A 12,885-nucleotide genomic window follows, 5' to 3' on the forward strand; every position below is an offset into this window, starting at 1 on the left:
ATTATTGCCAAATAAAATATAGGACAGAGAACAAGAGAGAGGGGAGAGTACTGTCGTGAATTATTATTCTATCAAAACTAATGCACTGTGCTTCGTCTTCCAGAATTTTTCAATCCTTTAGTACAGAGTTATGGACATAACTTCATGCACTAATATTCTAAGCATACAGAATCCCGTAAGCTGCCACCAGAAAATGTCACGAACTATGGATCCGATCGCTCCGGATCCCACAGCTGTGACGTAGTGGTCTGTGACGGAGTCTGCGCACACACAGAGACCTCACGTGACTGGGGTATTACCATTCGGCTAACACCCCCCACTACACTTCGGTAACTGCCACCACGTGGGTTCCCGGACCACGAGCCGACTATCCGGGTCATTCACTATCACACAGATCAGTGGATGAACCAGATATCACTTACTGACCAACCGCAGTCAATCACCCCCAGCTACAATTCCTAAATGCAATTTAACTAACTACCTGGTAACGTCTCTTCAAAGGCAAGGTACGTTGTTCAGCAGCTTAGAATATGGAAGACTTGGCCATTTAGATTTTATAATCTTTAATAAGCGGTAAAAAGCAGTGCATACAAATCTAATGAAAATGACTATAAATCTACAGAATAATAATAACAATATAAATAATCACGACAGTTCAAATGAAAGGGAAAAAGATGAAAGAATACTTCGTTTCTCTGGAGGGTTTCAGATGGCCGTTCATATGTCCTTTTTGAATCCTTGCAAACCCCTTTTCAGTATGTATCAGGGGAGACCCTCAAAGTTCTTCTGATACAGGGATATGCTGTCAATGTCCAATTAAGTGTCTGGTGATGTTCCATGGGTCTCTCTCCTCTGTCCTTGTGCATGGATTTTTATGAACTCTCCCATGGGCAGGAGACTTACTCCTGTCAGCCAATGGCAGCAGAGGGACTGTGAAGCCTAGGGAGTGGCCCCCAAGTGTTTTATGACCCCATCAAAGTTCAGTTCCTACAATGAGGATTATACTTAAGCCCGTATCTCCTTGATACATCGGCATATTTTTATACAGAATACATATTTGCGGTCCGTATTTATTTACCTACAGAATGAGACCACACACGGTAATGCTGGGACCTGTAGTTCTTCTACCACCCATAGGTCAGCTACAGAATCACATCCTCTAGTCATATTTGATACCCAATTAACCACAATACTCTGTAGAGCCTGGATCTGGTGTCAGAAAGGGCATAAGTTGATTCATAAATGAAATATGAAAAACTGGTTTTATGCCCAGAGCTAATTAAGGGCTATTAGCTCTCCTCAAACCAGACCTGGAAATTAATTACGTCACGCTCCAGCCAGGCTTGACAGCGAGCTGATCTTATCTTACCGGACAGGATGAGCTGGGCCTGGTATAGCCTTTATGACCTTTTTATAGCTGGTCTCAAAGAGTAGTGGTAATAAAAGTGTCCATCTATATCATAGGCGACCCAGGCTTCAGGAAGATGAGAGTTCACATTTTTTTTTTTTACATAGGCCAGAAGCATATAAGATGGCTACCCAGAGGAATTATGTATGTATGCCGGCACAAAGGGGCCACTGCCTCCGACTAGAGAAGAAAAAGTTCAGTCTCCAGAAGAGTCAAAGCTTTTTTACTGTAAGAACTGTAAATCTGTGGAATAGACTTCCTCAGGACGTGGTCACAGCAGGAACAGTAGATAGTTTTAAAAAGGGTTTAGATGAATTCTTAAAAGTAAACATTAATGCTTATGAAAACGTGTAGAAATCAGAGTTTCTCTTCCTTCTGGGATTCGGGTCCCCACCTATCCCTTGGTTGAACTTGATGGACTTATGTCTTTTTTCAACCATATCAACTATGTGACTATGTATATAAAAAGAAGTGAGATTTTATCACAATTGGGGGATGAGACGTATCAAAAGAGAGATAGGAATACCAACCGGATAGCTTTTATACATAAATTTCATCCTTTTAACCATCATTTTGATAATATTATATGTAAACACTGGCATATTTTGCAGAAAGCATACCCTACAGTTGAAGAATTTAAGCATCCCCCACTAATCTGTAATAAACGCGGTCCAAGTTTGAGGGACCGATTGGTACATACGGATATTGGTAACATCAAGAGACAACATACACAGAGAACCCTCACACAACAAAAACCAGGAACATTCCCATGTTTACACTGCACGCAGTGTTTCATTGTGATTAAGGGTCCATTTTTTTCATCATCCATATACATGAAAATTTTACAGTATCAATGGCTTCTATACCCGCAACACCTCCAACGTTATCTATATAATCAAGTGCCTGTGTGGCCTCCTTTACGTAGGGGAAACAATGCAATCTGTTAAAGATCATATCAGTAAGCATAAGTCGACAATACGGAAGAAGAATCTGCTATTACCCATACCATATCATTTCCACAACCACAATCATTCCATATCACAGTTGAAATACCAAGTTATTGAGCAGATACATTAACCGAGAAGGGGTGGTGATATAAAAAAAGTGTTATTAAGGAGGGAGGCCTTCTGGATACATACATTAGACACTTTACCACCCAGAGGTCTCAACAGGGACTATGAAATTATGTGTTTTTAAAATATAGACCTCTATGTCTTAGAAGGTTGGACTCAGGATCCAAGCCGAGAGATTGAAGATTTTCGGATGGGGATGGAGAACCGGCCCCTGGATCAGGATATCCTTCCTCTTTGTGAGAATAAAAGCTTCCTGTGGGGAGAGTTTGGTTAGAATCGAGAACCAGCTCCTCTTGGGCCAGTACGGGGTGACCAGGATTACTCTGGCTCTGTCCCTGATGGTCTTTTGGAGAACTTTTGGGATTAATGGGAACGTAGGGAAGGCATATGCGATGTCCCAGTTCCAGTGTAGGGAGAAGGCGTTGATCGCTAGGGGCCTGTCCCTTGGGTTTAGGGAGCAAAATTTTGATACCTTTGCATTTATTCTTGTAGCAAATAGGTCTACCAGAGGGAGGCCCCACCTCTGGACAATCAGATTGAAGATGTCCCTGTTTAAAGACCATTCCCCCTGGTCTATGGTAGTCCTGCTGAGGAAGTCCGCTGCACAGGTTAGGCTTCCTTTTAAATGAATGGCAGATATCGACTTTACGTTCTTTTCCCCCCAGAGGAAGATCTTTTTGGACAGACCTTCTAGTTTCAGGGACCGAGTGCCCCCCTGATGTTTGAGGTAGGACACGGTTGTTACATTGTCTGAATAGACCTTTATATGTTGGTTTCTTAATTTTGGAGCGGCTACTTGTATTGTCTCCCAAACTGCCCTGAGCTCCCTGTAGTTTGAAGACTGAGCAGCAATATTTGGAGGCCAGTCTACCTGGTAGAGATCGGAAAAAAAATTGCGCCCCACCCCTTTTCGCTGGCATTGGTATGAACATGCACTGCTGGGGTTCTGAACCAGACCATGCCTTTCATTAAGTTTCTTGTTTGAAGCCACCACTGGACTGAGGATTTTATGTGGCCCGGGATCAGGATTTTCTTGTCCAAAGAGGATAGTTTTTTGTCCCATTTCCTTAGAAGCCAGAACTGAAGGGCTCTGTAATGGGCCTGGCACCAGGGGACTGCTACTATGCAAGCTGTCATCTGACCTAAGAGACTCATCGCTTCTCTGCACGAGAAGGAGCGACGTCCCAGGAAGGCCCTGATCGCTGACTGCAGGTTCTGAATTCTTTCTGCTGGAAGAAAGGTTGTTTGTTTTTCTGAATCTAACAGAACCCCCAGGAATTTTACCCTGGTATTTGGAACTAGGGATTACTTTTTTAGGTTTATCACCCAACCTAGAGATGTCAGAAGGTAGCAGATGTCTCGGTCTGCTATAGACTGATCCACCGAGTTGGAAATCAGTAGAAAGTCGTTTAGGTAAGGAACGATCGTCACGCCCTGAAACCTCAGAGAGGCGACCATCTCTACCAACAGCTTCGTGAAAATCCTTGAGGCTGAGGCCAGCCCGAAGGGGAGAGCCACGAACTGGAAGTGGTGAACAGACCCTCTGTGATCCCTTACTGCAAACCGCAGGAACCTTTGAGACTGGGAGTGAATAGGAACATGATAGTATGCGTCCTTTAAGTCGATTGTACAGAGGGTCACATCTTTTTGAATTAAAGGAATAGTGGAATTTAGAGATTCCATCTTGAATTTTTTGTAGATAACAAATTTGTTTAGCCTCTTGAGGTTTATTATCATACGAAAGGAACCCCCTGGTTTCTTTACTAAGAAAAGGCTGGAGTAGAAACCCTGCCCCCGTTGAAGATCTGGAACAGGAATCACCACTCCCAAGTCCCGGAGATTCTGAACCTCCTTCCAGATCTGGCTGTGCTGAAAAGGAGAAGGGTGGTGAGAAATCAGAAACACATTTGGAGGTGGGGGAAGATAACTCTATCCTGTATCCGTTTCTGAAAAGATTTTGAGCCCTGAGGCTGGGAGAAGTCTCCTGCCACTGAGCAAAAAACTGGGATAGTCTTCCCCCTATCCTGGCGTCACTGCTTCTCACCACCCTTGTTTTAGGGATTAAGGAGGAATCCTCTACCCCTCCTCCCTTTTGGGTAACTCCAACGTCCGGATTTACCTTTACCACAAAAGGAGCTATTTTGGGAATATTGACTACGAAAGAAAGTTTTCTTTTTAGCGGTCTTTTCCTCAGGGAACCCTTTCTTTTTATCCGTAGCCTTCTCAAGGATCTTGTCCAGGACAGGACCAAACACGTATTCCCCTGAGAAGGCTATAGAACATAACTTCATCTTGGAAGAGATGTCGCCCAACCAAGATTTCATCCAAAGTGCCCGCCGGGCAGCATTGGACAAAGCGGCGTCCTTGGCTGAGAACTTAATTGTCTCTGCAGAGGCGTCCACTAGAAAACCTGTGGCGGATTTTAATAGGGGAATAGTATCTAGTATCTGATCCCTAGAAGTCCTGTTAACTAGATGACCCTCTAATTCGTTCAGCCACAGGTACATAGACCTGGCGACTGAAGTAGCAGCTATGTTAGTTTTGACACTAAACATGGCTGCCTCCCAAAACTTCCTTAATAAACTGTCAGCTTTTCATTCCATAGTGTCCCTTAACTGACAGGAGTCCTCAAATGGAAGTGAGTTTTTTTTTATTGAGCTTGGCCACCTGGACGTCAATTCTAGGGACCTCGTAAAAAATCTTAGGATCTGACGGGTCGAACACAAGGCGGTTCCTGAATTCTTTGGAAATTCCCAGTTTCTTTTCAGGATGGGCCCATTCATCCATCACCATTTCCCTAATGTTTTAGTTTATGGGGAAGACCCTGGAGCATTTGACCTTCAATCCACCAAGCATCTCCTCCTGAACCGTATGGGGTCGCTGTATGTCCTCCACCCCCATGGCATCCCTGACGGCCTTTAAAAGGTCACTCATCTCACTGGGGGAAAATAAATATTTCCTAGTATCCTCGACGATCTCACCCTCAGACAGGGGGTCGTCGTCCTCTTATTTTAGAGGATGAGGCATCAGCCTCTAAATCTTCAGAGTCAGAAATATCCACCATCCTGGGCCGTTTAGGTGGGCGAGACCCCCGGATATCCTCACGGAGGGAGGCCAGGGAAGACTTATCCTCCTCCTGAATCATGGATCTGAACTCCTGCATAATTGAGGGCTGTTCCTCTCTCACTAATTTGGCAATGCAATCCTTGCAAAGTTTTTTAGTATAGTCATCGGGAAGCCAGACGGAGCACTGGATGCATCTGGCGGTCTTCTTTGACTTTTTTAAAGTTAGTTTGGCCTAAGGTGAGAGAGGCAGTCCATTAAATTTATGTCAGTCTGGTATAGGAGCATAACATAGATGCAGTATACCAGCAGACCCCCAGGGGGAGGGGAACAGAGAATACACTAGGGTGCACCCCCCCCCCCCTTCCATTTGTGAAGCTGCCGGCTGCCCAGGTGGGCTACTCACGCAGGGGCGCTCTGGAGCGGTCTGCTCCTTCAGCTGAGGCTCTTTTGCTGTGGCTCCTTTTGCTGCGGCTCTTTTTCCTGGTCCGACATGCTGGTCAGCGAGCGATGCAGAAAGCGCAGCTGGGAAGAGTGCTGGGAGCATTTTTTTTTTTTATAGACGCCCCGTCTACTTCCGGGTTTCACCGGCAACCCGGAAGTGACGTCAGATGCGTGCGACTGCGCAGAACGTCTTTCCGGTCGGCTTCCCCACAGGGAGGTAGGGGCAGGCTTCCCTCAACAGGGAGCGTGACCCTGGCGTCACCCTGCCAGCTTTGGACCTAGTCCGCCGGAGAGCAGGGGACGCTTTCCTGGATGATGGACCCACAAGGGAGGCCACAAGGACCGCCGATGCGGTCACCCAGGTACCTTAAAAATAAAAAATCGAGGTCCACTTCACCTCCCTGAAGCCAGAGAGGACTTCTCTGTCCTGGCCACTATAGGGGCAGGAACACACTGGTGAATGGTGGTGGGAGGGGTCCTTTTAAACCTATCTCTGTTCCTGCCCCTACAGAGGTCAGGGGTCAATCTCTCTGGGCCGTTATGGTGGTGAAGTGGAAATACCTATTTAATTATATGGTCACCTTTTTATTAATAGCATTACCATCAACAACATTGTGACTATAGATTAGCATTAAAGGTTGGATATGGGTATAAATGAATGAAATATTGTCTCATAATCCATGTTATTCATGCACTGTGGAAGGTAGATGTAAGTTTACACAGTGAGAAAATGAAGCTAGTATATATTACTCTGCGGTAGGTCTATATACTTGATGGGTTCTTTGCTGTAATGAGCACTATCACAGAGGTTGTGTTGGAAAAACCACAATAAGAACTGCAAATTGCAATTAGTCCACAAGATATAGGGTAATAAAATAAATCATATTAGAAGTGGCTCTTCAGTGCACCTCCGAATATTGGTAGAGGCTGACTGATACAAGCAGAATTTAAATTATAAAATACTTGTAAGGTGGTATGAGCAATTGTCAGAGGTTTAATAGTGTCCCATAAGTAATGTAACAAAAAAATTAAAATCAGGCATCATATAGTACAGGGCTATATTTTTTTAACAAAGTTAGAACAAGCCTTGTGTCTCACATGGATACAGAGATCTCCCCAATCATTGATTCGAGTGTTCTGCTAGACCTATTTGATGAACCAGTGTTTTTTCAGTGCCTGGACAAAATTCTGCTGCACGGACACATTTCTGATGTATAGACAGAGGGAGAAGAGAGGAGGCTGTGCAAGGATGTGGGAAGTAAGGAATGCTATGTACATTCATTAGGACACACAAGGGTGAAGCATGACCAAGTCTCTCAGTAGGAATACACTGAAGGAATTAGTCATGAACATGACATACAAAATTCTGTGGGCTGCTACTACTACCATGGTCACTGAAAAACAATAGCTGTGCATATAAATGAAATAAGAAGAGGAGGTTAGGTAGGTTTAATTGAACTTTTTTATTTGTTTTGCTTAACCAATTGTATTAATAATTTCCTGGGAGACATCACCCCATATATATATATATATATATACAAATTCAATTTCTAAGAAGTCAAATCATTAAAAGGAAACTGTTAGCAAATTTAACTATATGCGGATTGAATGCACTGCGGTGGGCATTGGCCTCACCATACTTAGTGCGCATGCACTGAGTTGGCCAGAGTTGAAGGACGATCGGGACGTCTCAGTGGAGGTGGCGGGCTGGATGGAGCAAGGGGAGGTACAGGGAATAAGTAAAGAGCAGGGCTTGGGCTCCGACAGAAGGCATGCCTGGGCTCCTTATAACAGTTATGTACGCTCCCCTGGGCACCTTGAGACAACATTTGCATATGAATCAAAGTTAATTTTCTGCTCTTGGGAAATACACATAATACTAAGAAAGGTATGTTTTGCATTGTGTCAGGCAACACTATGTAGCCCTGGACTGGGTTACATATAGATAAATCACAAATATCACTAATCGCAGTGAACAAAAAATGTCACCAGCATATCTCAAGCAAAAATCTCAAAAGGTGACAGCCAATATGAATAGTGAATCAATTAAAATGGCTGCCTCACATAGCCTAGATGCCTTCTGTGGCACACAGCTGAGGGGGGTTAACATCATTCCCCCGCTATCCTTTTGATTTCTCTGATTTCTTTATTGCGAAACATGCATGTAGGGAACTCAGAATAGGGCAATTTAGGGCTTTCTATTGAAAGGACAGGTTCCGTATGAGGTCGTCCTCATCAGGGTGGGTGCTCCATAATTAGGCCATTTTAGGGCCAGTGTAACACCCCCCTGCACAGGGCTATATAGGTTTAGGACAGTTTCCCTACTCTACCCACCATCTTTGATACCCGTTCTGTTCCGTCAATTTCTTGGAGAAGGATCAGACCTATCGATGGACTATGAACCTTAATGACCTGGAAGTGGTAGGACAATCGGGTTACATTTAATTGGTCCCCAGTAGGTGCCGCTGAGCACCATTGTACCTTTGTGTTTATTGTCTTGCATCACTGCTATCAAAACAGGATATTTCTGTTTGTTTCAGTATCTCTTTATTTTAGATAGCTATATTAAACGTTGTTTTAATTGATTCACTATTCATATTGGCGGTTACCTTTTGAGATTTTTGCTTGGGTTACATATAGTTAGATTTGCTGACAGATTCCCTTTAAAGGGGTTATCTGGGAAATTGATATTGATGACCTACAGTACAGACCAAAAGTTTGGACACACCTTCTCATTCAAATAGTTTTCTTTATTTTCATGACTATGGAAATTGTAGATTCACACTGAAGGCATCAAAACTATGAATTAACACATGTGGAATTATATACATAACAAAAATGTGTGAAGCAACGGAAAATATGTCATATTCTAGGTTCTTCAAAGTAGCCACCTTTTGCTTTGAGTACGGCTTTGCACACTCTTGGCATTCTCTTGATGAGCTTCAAGAGGTAGTCACCTGGAATGGTTTTCACTTCACAGATGTGCCCTGTCAGGTTTAATAGGTGGGATTTCTTGCCTTATAAATGGGGTTGGGACCATCAGTTGCGTTGTGGAGAAGTCAGGTGGATACACAGCTGATAGTCCTACTGAATAGACTGTTAGAATTTGTATTATGGCAAGAAAAAAGCAGCTAAGTAAAGAAAAAACGAGTGGCCATCATTACTTTAAGAAATGAAGGTCAGTTAGTCCGAAAAATTGGGAAAACTTTGAAAGTGTCCCCAAGTGCAGTCACAAAAACCATCAAGCGCTACAAAGAAACTGGCTCACATGCGGACCGCCCCAGGAAAGGAAGACCAAGAGTCACCTCTGCTGCGGAAGATAAGTTCATCCGAGTCACCAGCCTCAGAAATCGCAGGTTAACAACAGCTCAGATTAGAGACCAGGTCAATGCCACACAGAGTTCTAGCAGCAGACACATCTCTAGAACAACTGTTAAGAGGAGACTGTGTGAATCAGGCCTTCATGGTAGAATATCTACTAGGAAACCACTGCTAAGGACAGGCAACAAGCAGAAGAGACTTGTTTGGGCTAAAGAACACAAGGAATGGACATTAGACCAGTGGAAATATGTGCTTTGGTCTGATGAGTCCAAATTTGAGATCTTTGGTTCCAACCACCGTGTCTTTGTGCGACGCAGAAAAGGTGAACGGATGGACTCTACGTGCCTGGTTCCCACCGTGAAGCATGGAGGAGGAGGTGTGATGGTGTGGGGGTGCTTTGCTGATGACACTGTTGGGGATTTATTCAAAATTGAAGGCATACTGAACCAGCATGGCTACCACAGCATCTTGCAGCGGCATGCTATTCCATCCGGTTTGCGTTTAGTTGGACCATCATTTATTTTTCAACAGGACAATGACCCCAAACACACCTCCAGGCTGTGTAAGGGCTATTTGACCATGAAGGAGAGTGATGGGGTGCTGCGCCAGATGACCTGGCCTCCACAGTCACCGGACCTGACTGTCCAGAGGGAGAAGAGAGGAGGCTGTGCAAGGATGTGGGAAGTAGGGAATGCTATGTACATTCATTAGGACACACAAGGGTGAAGCATGACCAAGTCTCTCAGTAGGAATACACTGAAGGAATTAGTCATGAACATGACATACAAAATTCTGTGGGCTGCTACTACTACCATGGTCACTGAAAAACAATAGCTGTGCATATAAATGAAATAAGAAGAGGAGGTTAGGTAGGTTTAATTGAACTTTTTTATTTGTTTTGCTTAACCAATTGTATTAATAATTTCCTGGGAGACATCACCCTATATATATATATATATACAAATTCAATTTCTAAGAAGTCAAATCATTAAAAGGAAACTGTCAGCAAATTTAACTATATGCGGATTGAATGCCCTGCGGTGGGCATTGGCCTCACCATACTTAGTGCGCATGCGCTGAGTCGGGGCCAGAGTTGAAGGACGATCGGGACGTCTCAGTGGAGGTGGCGGGCTGGATGAAGCAAGGGGAGGTACAGGGAATAAGTAAAGAGCAGGGCATACAATGGTTATAGGTTGATCCATCTTCATTGACCAAAGGCAGTCCATTAAATAAAGAGATAATTTTACTGGTCCAATAAAGCTTTGTGAGAGAACCCATTGCCGATCCTTACACCGTACACAAACACTATAAATTAAGTCAATGGAGCAAGTAAATGGAGTCAGTTGTTAGACCAGTTCTGCTCGGCGTGAGCCCCAAGCTCTCTCACAAATACATTTTTCTGTCTCTTCAAAGAGCTTTTAAAATGTTTACATGAGACACTACAAATAACACTAAAAGCAAGCAGCAAACAGAGGCTTGTTAATAGAAATTTATGAAGAACGGAAAATGCCTGAAGTCAGTAAAGTGCTTCTAACTGTTGGTGAAACGCAGCCTCTTCCCCGGCAGGATTACTGTGTCAGAAAGATGCATTGCAGAGCCTTCAGCTGTCTGCCGGGGAATGTCATAGAGGATAAGCACCTTGCAAACTGCTCCACTTTTTATAATTAAGAGCTTTCTTTCAGAAAACGTGTTCAACATCCCAAAGCCCCTGGAAAAATCGACAAACCATGATGGCTAAAGTGCATTTGTAGCACCCAGGTAAATGTATTTAAGTCATTTTGCTGTGAGAAGACCTTGATGTCTACTTTGAGGTATTGTTATGGATGTAGACAATACTGTACACAAAAAGATCATCCGACCTTGTAACTTAATTTCAGTGCTAAAGATCAGCCAAGGATGTGTCATGTCTGCATTTGTTATTCAGGTCTGCACATGCTAATATATTTTTGGGCTTCTTATATATTCATTCAGAGAACTGTAACCTAATCTAATTATTTATCAATGCAATCACCAATGTAACATTAGGGACCATTCCTAAAAAGTGCCTACATTTATTTTTCATGGTCTCAATTTTTTACCATGATGACCTGAGAGCCATAGAGAAACCTTTTCTGACCTGATTAGATTCTCTCTCTCTCTAATTTGAAGTTAAATAAAATGACAACCAGCTATAAATACATAGATCTATATGGCTGCTCAGCCATATCCTTTTTTTTAAAGGCTCGGGATTGTGAAAAGTAATAAAATAAATTCATACTTCCCTTACCTGTCCCCCACCACTCCCTTTCTGACCCTTCACAGTCCCCCACTGGCCTCTGCTTTTTGCTCCCTCTTGACAAGCAGGAAATTCAGTAAGCAGAGAAAGCAGGAACAGGAAGCAGAGTTGGAGGGAGGATGGAAGCATGGCAATTGGAGCGGTGGGTAATCGAAAGTAAGTATTGATTTTAAGATAACACATTTGTCTAGAATTGCTACTCCAGTTTTTCGCACCAACCCCTACTAGAGTGGCTTTGGGACTTTTTTTTGGAACTTAAAAAAAAAAATATTCAAAGGATAAATCTGTAGTGAAACTCATTAATATAGCTACCCATGCCCACTTTTCTACATACTTTTTAAAACTGGAGTGAATGGTGTAAAAATGCAAAGAAAAAAAAAAAGTTTGCACAAGTGAGACCAAAAAGTTGCAAGAGCCCTATTTTGTGACTTTTTGAAGACAGAATTCTGGAGTGCAGGGCTTTATAAATTGCCTCCTATGTGTGGTGCGGATCAAACACTTACTCCATGAACACCATTCCACACAGTGAAACATGGTGATGGCAGCACATTTGGCAGGAAAACTGATCCAGATTGAAATAGATGGGAGTAAATACAGGACAAGTCTTGAGGAAAACCTGATTCAGTCTGCCAGAGATTTGAGACTGGGACTGAGGTTCACTTTCCAGCAGGACAATAACCCTAAACATACTAGTTTAAAGAGGACCTATCACCAGTCAAAAAAGAGACATATATTCTAGTTCTAGGCCATGTTGAGCGTGGCATACTTTCTCTTATGAATATGTGTCCCCCTGTTCGGAAGTAATGTCCGCCAAGATTTTTGGTGCCACAAATGTTTATCTGAAGTGTCTAGACATAGAGGTGTGGAAAGTGACTTCTCTTCTTTTCTAGGGGAGGTTTCTCTGTCACAGAGCCTCATATTGCAACATGATCTTGTGAGAACTGGGACTTATCACGAGACAACCTGGAGACAATGCTGCACAGGGCCTGATTGGGCATACACTCTACAGGGAAATTTCCCTGTGGGCCGATGCCTAGGAGGACCACCCAAGGCCTCCTCACTGCTGCTAGCCAGGTACATAATGATTTCATTCTCTCTTACACACCTGGCCAGCAGCCACAGATGCCATCCTTATCAACGTCCTCAGGACAGCAATACATTTGAATACTGTGGCACAGGTGGCAATATTTTGTGCTGCACTGTAGTAATTGTTTCAGCTGTGGCGGTATATTCCTCCTTACTATGGTATTGCTGTCCCTGCCTAATTATGTTGCCCCACCTTCTGTCAATTTGGACCCACC

Source organism: Bufo gargarizans, chromosome 1, assembly GCF_014858855.1.
Source record: "Bufo gargarizans isolate SCDJY-AF-19 chromosome 1, ASM1485885v1, whole genome shotgun sequence".
NCBI lineage: Eukaryota > Metazoa > Chordata > Amphibia > Anura > Bufonidae > Bufo > Bufo gargarizans.